This window comes from Rhipicephalus sanguineus, chromosome 3, assembly GCF_013339695.2.
Source record: "Rhipicephalus sanguineus isolate Rsan-2018 chromosome 3, BIME_Rsan_1.4, whole genome shotgun sequence".
Lineage (NCBI taxonomy): Eukaryota > Metazoa > Arthropoda > Arachnida > Ixodida > Ixodidae > Rhipicephalus > Rhipicephalus sanguineus.
Window position 1 is genome coordinate 941,665 of NC_051178.1, and position 13,645 is coordinate 955,309.

Below are 13,645 nucleotides of genomic sequence, written 5' to 3' on the forward strand. Positions count from 1 at the left end.
CAGTCCTCTGTACTAGGACGGCTCCGAAACCTACGCTGCTTGCGTTGGTGTGGATTTCAGTGCCGGCGTATTCGTCGAAGTGCGCAAGTATCGGCGGCGTCGGCAGGCGCCATTTCAGTTCTTGAGTTTCTTCGAATTGTGCCGTTCCGCACTTGAATTCAACGTCGGTTTTCATGAGGTGCGTTCCGTGAAAATCCTTTGCCGAAACGCCTGTAATAGGTGCACAAGCGCCAAAATCGGCGCACGGCCTTCTTGTCGGTGGGCGGCGGGAAGGCAGTGATGGCAGCTGTTTTCCGTGGGTCGGGGTGAGCTCCAGACTGGCTAATCACGTGGCTCAAGAACAAGAGCTCCTCGTACGCGAAGCGGCACTTTTCTGGCTTCAGGGTGAGTCCAGAGGTTTTTATTGCTTGAAGTACAGCCTCAAGGCGCCGGAGGTGCATGTCGAAGGTTGAGGCAAAGAGAACGACGTCGTCCAAGTACATGAGGCAAGTTTTCCACTTCAACCCTGCCAGTACTGTATCCATAACGCGTTGGAAAGTCGCAGGCGCCTAGCAAACACCGAAAACATTGAACTCGAAGAGGCCGTCTGGTGTTGTAAAGGCAGTCTTCTCTCGGTCTCTCTCGTCGACTTCTATTTGCCAGTAGCCAGTCTTGAGGTCCATCGACGAAAAGTACTTCGCGCTATGGAGTCGATCCAGGGCGTCGTCTAAACGAGGGAGAGGATACACGTCTTCTTTGTGATTTTGTTCAGGTGATGATAATCGACGGAAAAACGTAGGGTTCCATCCTTCTTCTTCACTAACACCACGGGTGACGCCCACGGAATCTTGGACGGCTGGATGATGTCGTCGCGTAGCATTTCGTCGACTTGTTTCTTTCCGCCCTCGCGTTCTCGCTTTGAAACTCTGTACGGGCTCTGTCAGTGTGGCCTGGCGCTTTCATCTGTAATGACGCGATGTTTTGCGACTGGGCGCTGCCAAATTCTTGACGACGAAAAGCAGTCCTTGTATTGCGAGAGCGGGGTTTTTAGCTGCTCTTGCTTATGCTTCGGAAGGCTAGGATTGACGTCGAAATCTGGTTGAGCAGATTGGTTTATCGGAGCAGACTCGGAAGAATTGGCGAGGACGAAAACATTGGTGGCTTCCACAACTTGTTCGATGTAGGCGACCGTCGTGCCTTTGTTCACGTGCTTATATATACTCATTGCTGAAATTTGTGAGCATCACTGTTGCTATCCCTCCCCGCAACTCGGCTGTTCCTCTTGCGACGCAGATCTCGCGGTGAATCAACTGGTGCTGGTCGCCTTCAACGACGTCTACCAGGTCCGCTAATTTCTGAGTCTCGACGCAAATGATGACGCTGGAGCGAGGGGGAATGGTGACCTGGTCTTCCAGCACATTCAAGGCGTGCTTCCCTGGCGGCGTGTACGGTGGTAGTGCTTTTTCTCTTGATAGCGTTATCGACTTGGATCTAAGGTCAATGACTGCACCATGAAGGCCTAAGAAGTCCATACCAAGGATGACATCTCTCGAGCAATGCTGTAGGACTACGAAGCTTGCGGGATAAATCCGGCTGTTAATGGAGACTACCGCTGTACAGATTCCAGCCGGCGTTGCTAGGTGGCCTCCAGCTGTCCGGATTTCGGGGCCTTCCCAAGCGGTCTTGACTTTCTTCAACTTCGTGGCAAACGACCGGTCCGCTGATGACAGAATAGTCGGCTTCGATGTCGACGAGAGATGTGACGCGGTGGCCGGCGATAAGAACGTCGAAGTCGCTAGTTCGTCGTCTTGCGTTGCGGTTAGGTCGTGGCGTCGGATCACGGCTTCGTCGTTTTGTCCCGCTGTTTGAACGTTGCATCGTCAGGTTTTCTTCGGGCCGCAAAATTTTGACGTCAGGGCTCCGTTCGGCTTGCGGCGTGTTCTTTAGATTTCGTCGCGGCGTCGTCGTCGGCGGCGGCGGAGGATCTTCGGTATTTCGTCATACAGCAACCGCACCTCCATCGGTTGCTGCCCTTAGTTTTCCGGATACGGGCTAGGTCATTGGCCCCGAGTTGGGTCATTGTATGGTCGGCGTTGGGGAGAGACGTAGCGGCCTGGCGATGGCAGTCGTGAAGGTCCTCGGGGAGTCCATTGCGCTCCTGTGAGATAGTTGGCGATGTCACGTGGACGTTCAGCTCGTTCTGGACGTGGCGCGTTGATGGAAACTCCACGCAGGCCCATCTCACGGTAGCGGCAGCGGTGGTAGGTGTGGCCGGCTTCCCCGCAGTGATAGCAGAGCGCGCGGTTGTCAGAGGCACGCTAAACGTCCGTCTTCCTCCGTGGGTAGTGCTGGCCGACAGGTGGGCGAGGTGGGGTTGGGGGCTGTCGACGAAATTGCGGCGGCGTGGGGTCCTGACGCGGGCACGGCGTGGCGACGGCGCGGCATTGGCGTAGCTCACCGCTTGCGGTTGAGCCTGCGGTGCTTCGGGAATTCCAAGCGATTGCCGGACTTCCTCGCGGACAATGTCGACGATCGAATCCACTTGATGCTGCGGCGAAGGTAACAGTTTGAGCAGCTCCTCCCACACAATCGCTCTGATGGTTTTGCGGAAGTCGTCGGTGGCTAGCGAGTGAACTTTGGAATGCGCTGCAGACAGCGGAGAGCGGTTGCACTGTTTCGTCCGCATGTCAAGTGTCTTCTCGGTAGTTGTAGCCTCGGTGAGGAATTCAGCGACCGTCGTGGGTGTGTGGCGGACAAGACCCGCGAACAGTTCTTAACACCGCGCATAAGCAGGCGAACTTTTTTGTCTTCGGGCGTCGCAGCGTCGGCCTGGCGGAAAAGTCGAGTCATCTCTTCCGTGAAGATGGTGACATTTTCGTTTGGTAGGTGCACCCGGCTCTCCAGCAAAGAAGCGGCCCTTCCCTTGCGGACGATGCTGGTGACCGTGTGCAGGAATGCACTGCGGAAAAGATCCCAGGTTTGTAGTGAGGAGTCCTGATTCTCAAACCAGGTTCATGCCGCGTCTTCCACGTAGAAATAGACGTGACGCAGCTTGTCTTCGGTGCTACAATTGTTGTTCTTAATTTTTTTTAATATCTCGGGTTTAACGTCCCAAAACAGCAATATGATTATGAGGGACGCCAGAGTAAAGGGCTCCAGAAATTTCGACCGCCTGGAGGTTCTTTAACGTGCACCTAAATCTAAGTACACGGCCCTCAAACAATTTCGCCTCCATCGAAAATGCAGCCGCCGCGGCCGCGATTTCCTCCCGCGAGCTTCGGGTCAGCATTCGAGCGCCATAACCACTAGACCACCGTTACGGGTGGTGCTCCAATTGTTAAAAGCCGGCGACACGGTCGAATGTTTCAATGCAGGTTTCCGGGTGTTCGAATGACGAACCGCGGAACGTTGGCGGTTCCTTGGGTTGCCGGAGCAGAATCGGTGCTGGCGGCACAGTGGCTGTCATCGTCGCTGTGGTCGATGTCAGGTTCTTGGTTTGCCGGGTCTTTTCAGATAGAGGCCCGTACTCTGGCGGTAGACCTTGTTGCCTGCGGCTTGCTCGCTGCTCGGCGTTGGCGTCGATGTCACGTTGAAGGTGTGGGCTTGGCTCACGGCTGGAGGGGAACGTTCGGTACATGGACCGGGAAGCACCTCTACTAGATGTCACGTGGTCGTGACGTCGACGATGGCAGCAGTCGGCGTGTGCAAGATGAAACTCTTTATTTTGACCGATCTTGTGGCTGGGAAACGGAAAGTCATACTACAGCAATACACCTGGTACACTGATAGCGGCGAACAGAGCCCCGGCCGTCGATTGACTGAACTGCGGCAAGGCGCGCCGGCATTTTATGGATGCGGCATCAAACATTCCAGCATTATCGCTAGTGACCGCGTTAGTTCGAGAATAATCTCAACTGTTCGCATCCGCGCGCTCAAGGCTATAAGAATATTCTAAGATAATTTGGAGGGTTCCCACACCCCAGACATTAGGGCTCGGCTTGCGCAAAGCGGCGGCTACGCGTGCAACGGACTAGTTACATAAAAACGACAAAAAGAGGCGCGCGTGGCAATATATACGGCCGACGGCGTGAGTGAGGCTTGCCTTACCCCCAACCCCTCGCGAACAAGTTGATATGCCGCTGCATGTTGCACGTTCGTGTTATGCCGATTCCGGAGGGAGAAACCATGTTTTTAAAAGTCATGCAACCTTGTTTAAGCTCTACCTCAACCTAATTATTGTTATCGTGGAAGAACGACATCTTCTTTTCTGATTGCTGTGGTCGCATTTCTTGAAACAACGGCAAGAGCGCCTTCGAGCCTAACGGAAACATACGAAATCTCTGGTCTCCACGAGTTATTAGAGTAGGAAAATATTACACCGCTAATGAAACCGACAGACAATTCAACCATGTAACACATGGGCTCATTAATCGTGGTTTCTTGATTGTAGTGTAAAGAGTGTAAATAATTATTACACTATAGTTAGGAAACCACAGATAATGTCCTCTATGCCTTCCTTGGCTTAATGTTTCATCAGATAACAATACAGAAAAACGATCTCGCTCTTGTAGGGCAAGATGGTTTTTCTAGAGACCGTGGTGCGTATCGCCGCAAAAGAGATATTCTACAAAGCGAAGTAGGTTCATTTTCAATGTTATGCTGTACCACCTCAGTACTCAGAGGTGCTGAGCTGTGCGCTCAACAAGGCCTGAAGAAATACGGTATTTTTCTCACCTCGACCTGGCCTCCTCCTATTGGCAAAGACTCTGCTTTCCGCTGCTGGCATATAGTCGCACCCAAGCCAAATATCATTAATGTTAGCGTTCTCACTGAACTCATGTTAGTCTTAGTAGCAAACGTGAATCCAGTGGCATCTAGGATATCACTTACTTACGCCAAAAGCTTCCCGGCGGTCGTGCAACTTGTCTACTGTTGGTTGCGACGGCTGAAGCTGCCGGTGGTCATCCTGCCAGTGTTGTGAAACGCCTGACAGCTGTCAGGGCGCTGTTCCTTCTGACCAGTAGCTGTTAGGTCGCGTACTCCGCAGGTGCCAACATGTACATACAGCTGTCAGCACGCTTAACTCGAAAGCTCCACCGCGTGGCCTCGACCCGCTTCGACCTACTCCAGCGCCACCAATCACTGGGCACGGTATGTTTGCTGCAGCTAACAATAGATAGAGCGCGGGTCGATTTCACTAGTAAATTTCTGTTTCACTATTGCCTGACCGGCGAATCGAATGCAGTCACTTGTAAGGTCCATTTTTGCCAGGTTTCGCTCGTGGCTACGTTCTCACGCGCGCGCATGGAATTCGTTGCCGTTTGCTTATATCGGCAATGAGCCATTGCGTGCGTGACAACACCACCGCATTTGAACTCCATCACCGCATTTCATATTTATTTCTTGTGCAACATTTACAAACGCCATGAACGTGCGGTTGCTGTGAATTTCCAATGTATCAGTTCTTTCGAGCGGCAGCTGCGATTTCAAACTCGAAAGGTGCGTGAGCTGTCGCACGCAATGGTTCATCGCCGAGATAAGCATACGGCACGAATTTCATGGGCGCGCACGAGAATGTAGCCACAAGCGAAACGTGGCGAAAACGGACCTGCCATGTGAGTGTATTCGGCCGGTCGGTCGGGCAGCAGTGAGACAAAAATTTGCTAGTGAAATTGACGCGCGCTTCCTCTATCGTTAGCTGCAGAAAACATACCGTGTCCAACGATGGCGTTGCTGGCGTCACTCGAAGCGGGTCGAGGCCACGCGGGGGAACGTTCGAGTTCAGCGTGCTGACGGCTGTACAGTAATCACGGATACAAGCGCAACATCAATTTTTTTTAGTATGACGACTGGTATGCGCAATAGCTCGAGATAACCACATCATGTGGCGAAGAATTTGGTCTCTAAAGATTATGTTGGCTCTGATCTACGCATTTAAGTCGAATACGCCGATATCACCCAAACTGAAGACGGTGGAAGACGGTGTTATGTGCATTATATAGCCCTCAATTGCCCCGTTTCAATCTGAGTACTTTACCGGCGAATAGAGCTACACCGTCCGAGTTGATAAAGCGCGACGCTAAACCTCGCTATTGCAATCAATGCTTTGCCCTTCCGATGTTAGTGCAACTTTGTTTTTCACTTCTATATTACTCGAAGATAGTACTGAGTTTAGCCTACACGCGTTTCAGAGAGTGACATGCTACAATATTAAACAACCTTCTCTCAGCGAAAATTTCAATAAAATCATGCATCTTGGAGTTCTTCTGTTCTCACAGTAAGGCGTAACCGATTCCTTTCTGACTTTTCCTCCAGAATGAACAACGACAGCTGCTGGATAGTTTCCGATTGGAAAACTTTCCGTTTTCATTCCGCTGGGTGCGAAGAGAGTGTTGGTTCGACGGTCTGCGTGTGTGAGTACCTCTCTCTACTGTTTCGAGATAATGTGTGGCTTTAGTTTATCTTGCGTTCAAACTTAAAAGACCCCTGGCAATGCTCCTCGAAAGCTTTTATGATTGGTGAATGATTTGGAGAGAATTGAACAGATTGAAGTGGCTTGTTGAGATGCTGCCAAGTTTGGTGCTCCATTGCCAACATTGACGCACCGCCTCCCCTGTCTCGACGAACGCTCTCGAGTGACCTTCGTTGCCTATTTTCAAGCAGCGGAAAACTGGCGTGAAGTATAGTCGTATAGTGCTCAATTACAGTCAACAGAAATTCTCAGAACTCTGTTGTAATTTGTGTTCTGTTTCTGCCAAGTTGAAGATGACCGCAATATTTAAATAATGCGCTGAATAATTTGCGGTGGTATCGATTGAAGTTTCTTCGACAGCTGGCGTACCAAAAACCGGCCGCTACAGAATACAGAATACAGAATGGACCTGTGCGTCGGTCCCAAAATCGCCGGCGGTGGCGCGGCGCGCGGGGTGTGCGTGGGGGGTGAGGGCGGGGGCATAGATTCGAGAGTTGATAGGAATAGAAAAATATCCCTTGAATTTTGAAAACATCTGTTTCACCAAAAGGGTGAAGAAGTGAATGCGATAGCAACATGTTGTAATCGTATATGAACGAAGGCTAGCAGCTAACTTTTTTATCCGATCTCACGTAACTCTACACAACACTGGCGTATGGCAATACTGACGCTCCCGGGAGAGAAAATGTTTTCGAGCAGTCACAGCAGTTCAATGAGATCACAGCGCGCGGGGGGATATACGAGCCGTTTGCGGATGTCTGCCGAGATAGTGCGCGTGCGAGCGCTCTCGACCGCGGCCTTCTAGCCAAGGTTCACAGTTGCTGCTCGAGCAACGCAGTCCCCCTCCCTCGGCGTCCCTTCATGCTCCTCCGCCCAGCGAAAGACGGGCGGGGCGTTTCCTTTCCGCTTGAGAAGCAATCGACGGCAGGCCTCGCAAGCGGGTTGCTATTGTAGCGGCCGGGAATGTCGGCTGCCGGAGGCAGCGAGAAAGGAGACGTGATGCGGGTTTGGAGTTGCAGGGCAAGACTGTTTATTTCCACTCCGTGCGAGTGACGAGAGCTCCCCTCGACGAGGGGAGAGAAGGAGGCACCCCCGCGTTCTTCTACAAGAAAGAGGGAAAAGGGGGCCCCGAGCGAGCAGACGCAGCATGCCGCCGGTGCCTAATTCCCGGAGCCGGCCCCGACAACACAGTTGTTCCCCGAACACGGAGGAGGAGGCGCTGGCGCCGCGCGTAGGCGAGCTGTCGACGGCCGGCTGCAGACGGGATAGAAAAGAATGCGGTGGTGCTGAGCAGCTTCCGCTACAAAGGCTCCCCCCTAGATTGCGGAGCTTTTAAAGAAGGACAGCAGTTACGGGCTGAATAGTGAAAGGTCACAGTCCAATGGTTAGCACTGAAATCGTACGTGAGAGGCTGCTTGAATGGAAACCTCAATATGAGCAGGCTTGGCGCGGTCAACGGCGACGACTTCTCGTTTCCCCCGCACGTCGATTGCGATGGTTTTGTTAGTACGTCCCAAAACTTTGAATGGGCCATCGTACGGCGGAGTAGGGGCGGCTTCGTTGCGTCGTGTCGCACGAACACATGGGTAGCAGAGTCCATGTCAGGAAAAGTGAAAACTTTCCTGTTGCGGGCGATGCGAGGTGCTGTTGGCCTGAGTTGCGCGAGCCATGCGCGCAGCTTCTCGATGTGATCGGAGGCTGTTGGGGCGGAAGGTGTCTGGTCGGAGAAGAATTCTCCCGGGAGGCGCACTGTTGAGCCGTAGACCATTTCCGCTGCGCTGAAGCCGAGGTCTTCCTTCACCGTTGAGCGTAGGCCAAGAAGAACGAGCGGGAGCTTCTCCACCCAGTGCTGGCGGTCGAGTTTCGCTGCCAGTGCGGCTTTGAGTTGCCGGTGGAAGCGCTCAACCATTCCGTTGCTGGCGGCGGGGTGGTAGGCGGTTGTATGCTGCAGCTTCGTGCCGAGGAGCGTTGAAAGTGCGGAAAAGAGGTTGCTCTGGAATTGCCGTCCCCGGTCAGTTGTTATGCGGGCGGGGCAGCCAAAGCGGGACACCCATGTTGAATGAAGGCCTGCGCGACGGTCTCAGCTGATATGTCCGCAATTGGTATAGCTTCGGGCCACCGGCTGTACCTGTCGATGCATGTGAGCAGGTACCTAAATCCTTGGCAGGGCGGTAGTGGTCCCACGAGGTCGAGGTGAACGTGGTCAAACCGCGACTCAGGAGTCCGAAATTCCTGTAGTGCAGCCCGATTGTGGCGAGTCACTTTCACTTGCTGACACGTTTCACATGTCCGAGCCCATCGTCGCACGTCCGCGTTGACTCCGGGCCAAACGAAGCGTTGCGTTATCAGCCGCTGGGTGGCGCGGACACCTGGGTGGCTGATGGAGTGGAAAGTGTTGAATACCACTCGGCGAAAGTTCAGTGGGACGAAAGGTCGTGGTGCTGCCTGGGAGGTATCGCAGGTTATCGTGCTCTGCACGTAGGGAAGTGCAACCTCCGAGAGCACGAGTGAAGATCCCCCTCCCTTCAGTCTTGTCAACTCGGGGTCGTCCCGCTGAGCTGCGGCCATAGCTTCGAAGTCCAGGACTTCTGTGCCGGAAGCGTTGACGCGAGACAAGGCGTCAGCTGCTTCGTTTTCGACCCGGGAACGTGGCGGATGTCTGTAGAAAACTCGGAGATGAATGAGAGCTGACGGATCTCTCGTTCTGAGTAGGAGGAACTGTTGTTTTTGAATACGTAGGTGAGGGGCTTGTGGTCTGTCAAGATGTAGAACTCACGGCCTTCGAGGAAGTAGCGGAAATGCTTAATGGAACAATAGATTGCGAGCATCTCCCTTCCAAAAGTGCTGTACCGTGCTTCTGCAGGCTTCAGACGTTTCGAAAAGAAGCCCAGTGGCTTCCACTGGGCGCCCTCCTGTTGCTGCAGCACTGCTCCGACCGATGTGGAGGAAGAGTCCACCATGAGGCGTGTAGGAGCTTCAGGCGTGGATGAATGAGGAGGGTAGCCGCGGCTAGCTCGTCCTTAGCTTTCTGGAAAGCGTCTGGTGTTCGTCAGACCAACAAAATTCTGGTGCCTTTTGGTCGTCTCGGCGCAGCAGGTCGGTCAATGGCTGGAGCACTCGAGCACAAGACGGAATGAAGCGCCGGTGGAAGTTTAAGAGCCGAGGAACTCCTCAGCTTGCGAAAAGATGTTGGAGCTGGAAACTTCTTGACGGATTCCACCCTCGATTCCAATGGCATAATGCCCTCAGCAGTGATGTGGTGGCCGAGGAAGTTGAGCGCCTCTACTCCAAACACGCACTTTGAGGTTTCAACACCAGACCGTGCTCATCCAAACGCTGAAAGAGCTGGCGGAGGTGCTCTTCGTGCTCCGCAGGCGTTCTGCTGGCCACCAAAATGTCATCCAGGTAGACAAAGATGAAAGGAAGACCCGGGTGACTTCATCCATGAACCTTTGAAAGGTCTGTGCGGCATTTTTCAAGCCGTAGGGCATGCGGACAAACTCAAACAGGCCGAACGGAGTTGTTATGGCTGTTTTTGGTATGTCCTGCGGTTCGACGGGGATTTGGTGGTATGCCGCTACAAGGTCGATCTTGCTGTATATTTTCGTACCTGCCAGCCGCGCGCTGAAATCGTGAATGTGTGGCAGAGGATACTGGTCCGGCGTTGTCGATGCGTTCAAGGCTCTGTAATCACCACACGGGCGCCAATCGTCGTCCTTAGGCACCATGTGTAGCGGCGATGAATGGTTGCTAGACGAAGGGCGAACAATTCCCAGCTGCAGCATGTGCTCGAACTCCCTGCGTGCAGCTTGAAGCCTTTTGCTGGACAGCCGTCGTGGCCGGGCGGTGACTGGCGGCCGGTGGTGACGATGTGGTGAGTCACGTTATGTTTCACCGGCTGTTCCGTGTTGCGGGGCTTGGTGAGCGAGGGGAATTCGGCCAGGACGTGGTGGTAGGCTGATACTGGCTGGAAGGCGCAGATGCCAGATGAGCAGATGTTTGACTCCAAACCACGTACTTTGAGGGATGTGTTGTATCCTTGAGGCAACGGTCACGTACGCTCACATCCAGGTTGAAGTGGCTGAGAAAATCTGCTCCGAGTATGGCGAAATTAACATCCGCCACCACGAAGACCCAGCGAAACAGGCGCCTGAGTCCGACGTCTATTGTCAGCGAGCGGAAGCCGTACGTAGCGATGGCAGTGTTGTTCACTGCCTGCAGCGACGATGTGTTCTTGCTACGTCGGCGATCCTCGGGGGTTGCCGGGACAATAGAGATTTCGGCTCCCGTGTCGACTAGCAGGCGCGAGTTGCTTACGCGGTCGACTACGAAAAACAGGCGGCTGGGTGGAGGGCCGATGTCGTAAGCCGCCGTTAACGACTGGCCGGAGCGTTTCCCGGAAACGAGCAAGGTTGAGTGCAGCGGCTAGCACCCGTGCCGAAACGACGGGTGGTACCAGCAAACTCCGTCCTGTGTATCTCGTGCATGGCTTCTCTGGGAAGAGCTTGGGTGTCTTGAAGGGGATCGGTTGCGTCGTTGCTCGTCCTGTTGGGGAGCGCCAGATAGCACAAGTTTCTGCATGGTCTCGGTAAGGTGTTGCAGTTTCTCCTCAAGGCGCGACAGTCGATCTGGTTGCTCATGTGTTCTTGCAGCAGCTATGGGCGCAAAGGTTGGAGTTGAGTATTCCGTGATGCGATCGGCAAGTTGCGCTAGTTGATCAAGGGACGTCTCATTTGAACCCGCGAGAACCACGCGCACCGACTGGGGGAGCCGTTGCAGGAAAAGTTCACGAAGAAGTGGGAGCTGGCCGTCCTGACGCGCGTGCACACCGAGTAGTTGCCGCATACGGTGCAGCAGTTGGGAAGGTCGTTGGTCGCCCAGCTCTTCGCGACACAAGAGCTGCTGCAGTCTGCTTTCTTCAGGCGCCTCGAGCGGTCCAGCACCGTCTTTTTGAGGGGTCATATTCTTCTTGCGCGGGGGGTGAAACCAAAATGTCGTCGATAGCGTCGGCGATTTCGGGGGGCAGGGCTGCGACGACGTGAAGATATTTTGTCGACTGCGAGGTGATATGCCGGAGCTGAAAACGGGCCTCCACTTGGCTGAACCAAACTCTTGGATTATTCGGCCAAAAATTTGGTAGCTTCAGTTCTGTGGCGATGACCGCAGGCGTGGAGGCAGCAGCGTTGTCGTCGGAGCTCATCGCGGCGTGTTCGTTGAAGCGTTCGGGTCACCAATTTTTTGTAGCGGCCGGGAATGTCGGCTGCCGGAGGCAGCGAGAAAGGAGACGTGATGCGGGTTTGGAGTTGCAGGGCAAGACTGTTTATTTCCACTCCGTGCGAGTGACGAGAGCTCCCCTCGACGAGGGAGAGAAGGAGGCACCCCCGCGTTCTTCTACAAGAAAGAGGAAAAGGGGGCCCCGAGCGAGCAGACGCAGCATGCCGCCGGTGCTAATTCCCGGAGCCGGCCCCGACAACACGTTGTTTCCCCGACACGGAGGAGGAGGCGCTGGCGCCGCGCGTAGGCGAGCTGTCGACGGCCGGCTGCAGACGGGATAGAAAAGAATGCGGTGGTGCTGAGCAGCTTCCGCTACACTATTATCGCATGCGCCCTCCGTGCGACGGAGATGGCCAGCTTGTCTAATCTCTGCTTTAGCCGAGTTCCTCGCCAGTGCGCGCGAGCATTTATGGCGGGTAGAACATACGATTCGCGGAGCGACGTTATCGATTTTTAATTTATACGGAACATCACGGCGACGGTGAACACCTGTCCAGAGTGCCCATCTAACTGCCATCGATATAAAACAATATACAAAAACCATGGAAGCGGGCTCGCCTTTTTCCTGGAAAGCTGCATCGTCTCCTCTGTAAAGAGTTCGTCCATTGGAAGCATAAAATAATCCGGCGACTTTTCCATTGGTTTTGTTCTCGCCTTCACTGCCCTTTTTACAGGCGACATCTTCTAGCCACATTTCTTCTTAAAGCAAGCGTACAATGTCAGCGCTAAGCGTTGAACCTATCAGAATTTCGCGCTTGTTGGCTACACTCTGTTATCTCTACGTGCGCAGTCGAAAACGCGCAATTGGAGCGAAATCAGTTAATCGCCACCGGTAGTTACGCGACACAAAGCAAGAACGAGGGGGTGACTGCATGGCAAAGCAGTGTGGGAGATAATTCAGAATGCCATTCTCGTATAGGACCAATCGAGGTATGTACCCTCATGATGCTACGTGAATCATCGTTCTGGCGTCGCGAAGTGCACCAAAAAGACGAGAAACGCTAAGAGAGAATAACGCTCTCGTTATACCGCGGCGGAAAGGAAAGTAGACACAAATACTTATCTGCGCATTCCCTCGCAAGATGCTATACCTATTTAATCAGGTGCGCGTGGTGGTCTACGTGATGGCTGTTCACTCTAATGACTTTTCTCTATTGACCGTGTTTGCACATCCTGCCTTTTTAACATGAATACCTACCAACTAGCTCAGTTATATTCAATGTTTTTCATTGCCTTTACTTCTATATTTATTTGTCGATTTACTCGAGTAAGAATGATAGAAAAAAAGTGTACTAACGCATCGATATGTATTACTCATCTATATTATTTATCTATGCACAGCATACTAGGTCCAAGACTACAAGAATATGCTATCCAGCGAGTTGGGTCTTCGCCCTTTAAGTCACGCGGCAGTGTGGAGGCCGGGCAATACTCGTGATACTTCTGGAGGAGAGAAAGATACGGCAACTCCCGGAGAGCTATTCTCGATGTGTCAATCCAAAGGAGATGTCAGATCATTTCGGCAGAGCGCATTCAGTTACTCGAAAAAGCGGTCATCCGTGATGCCACCTCACTGTTGACCACGTCGACGCACCGAACCCGCCACACGCCCCGCCACGGTGGTCTAGTGGTTATGGCGCTCGACTGCTGACCCGAAGGTCGCGGGATCAAATCCCGGCCGCGGGCGGCTGCATTTTCGATGGAGGCGAAATGTTTGAGGCCCGTGTACTTAGATTTAGGTGCACGTTAAAAGAACCCCAGGTGGTCGAAATTTCCGGAGCCTCCACTACGGCGCTCTCGTAATCATATCGTGGGTTTTGGGACGTTAATCCCCAGATATTATTATTATAACCCGCCACACAGTAAACCCACTTACCACCCTTAAGGGGGTTTTTGCCGTGTTATAACTAACACCCTACA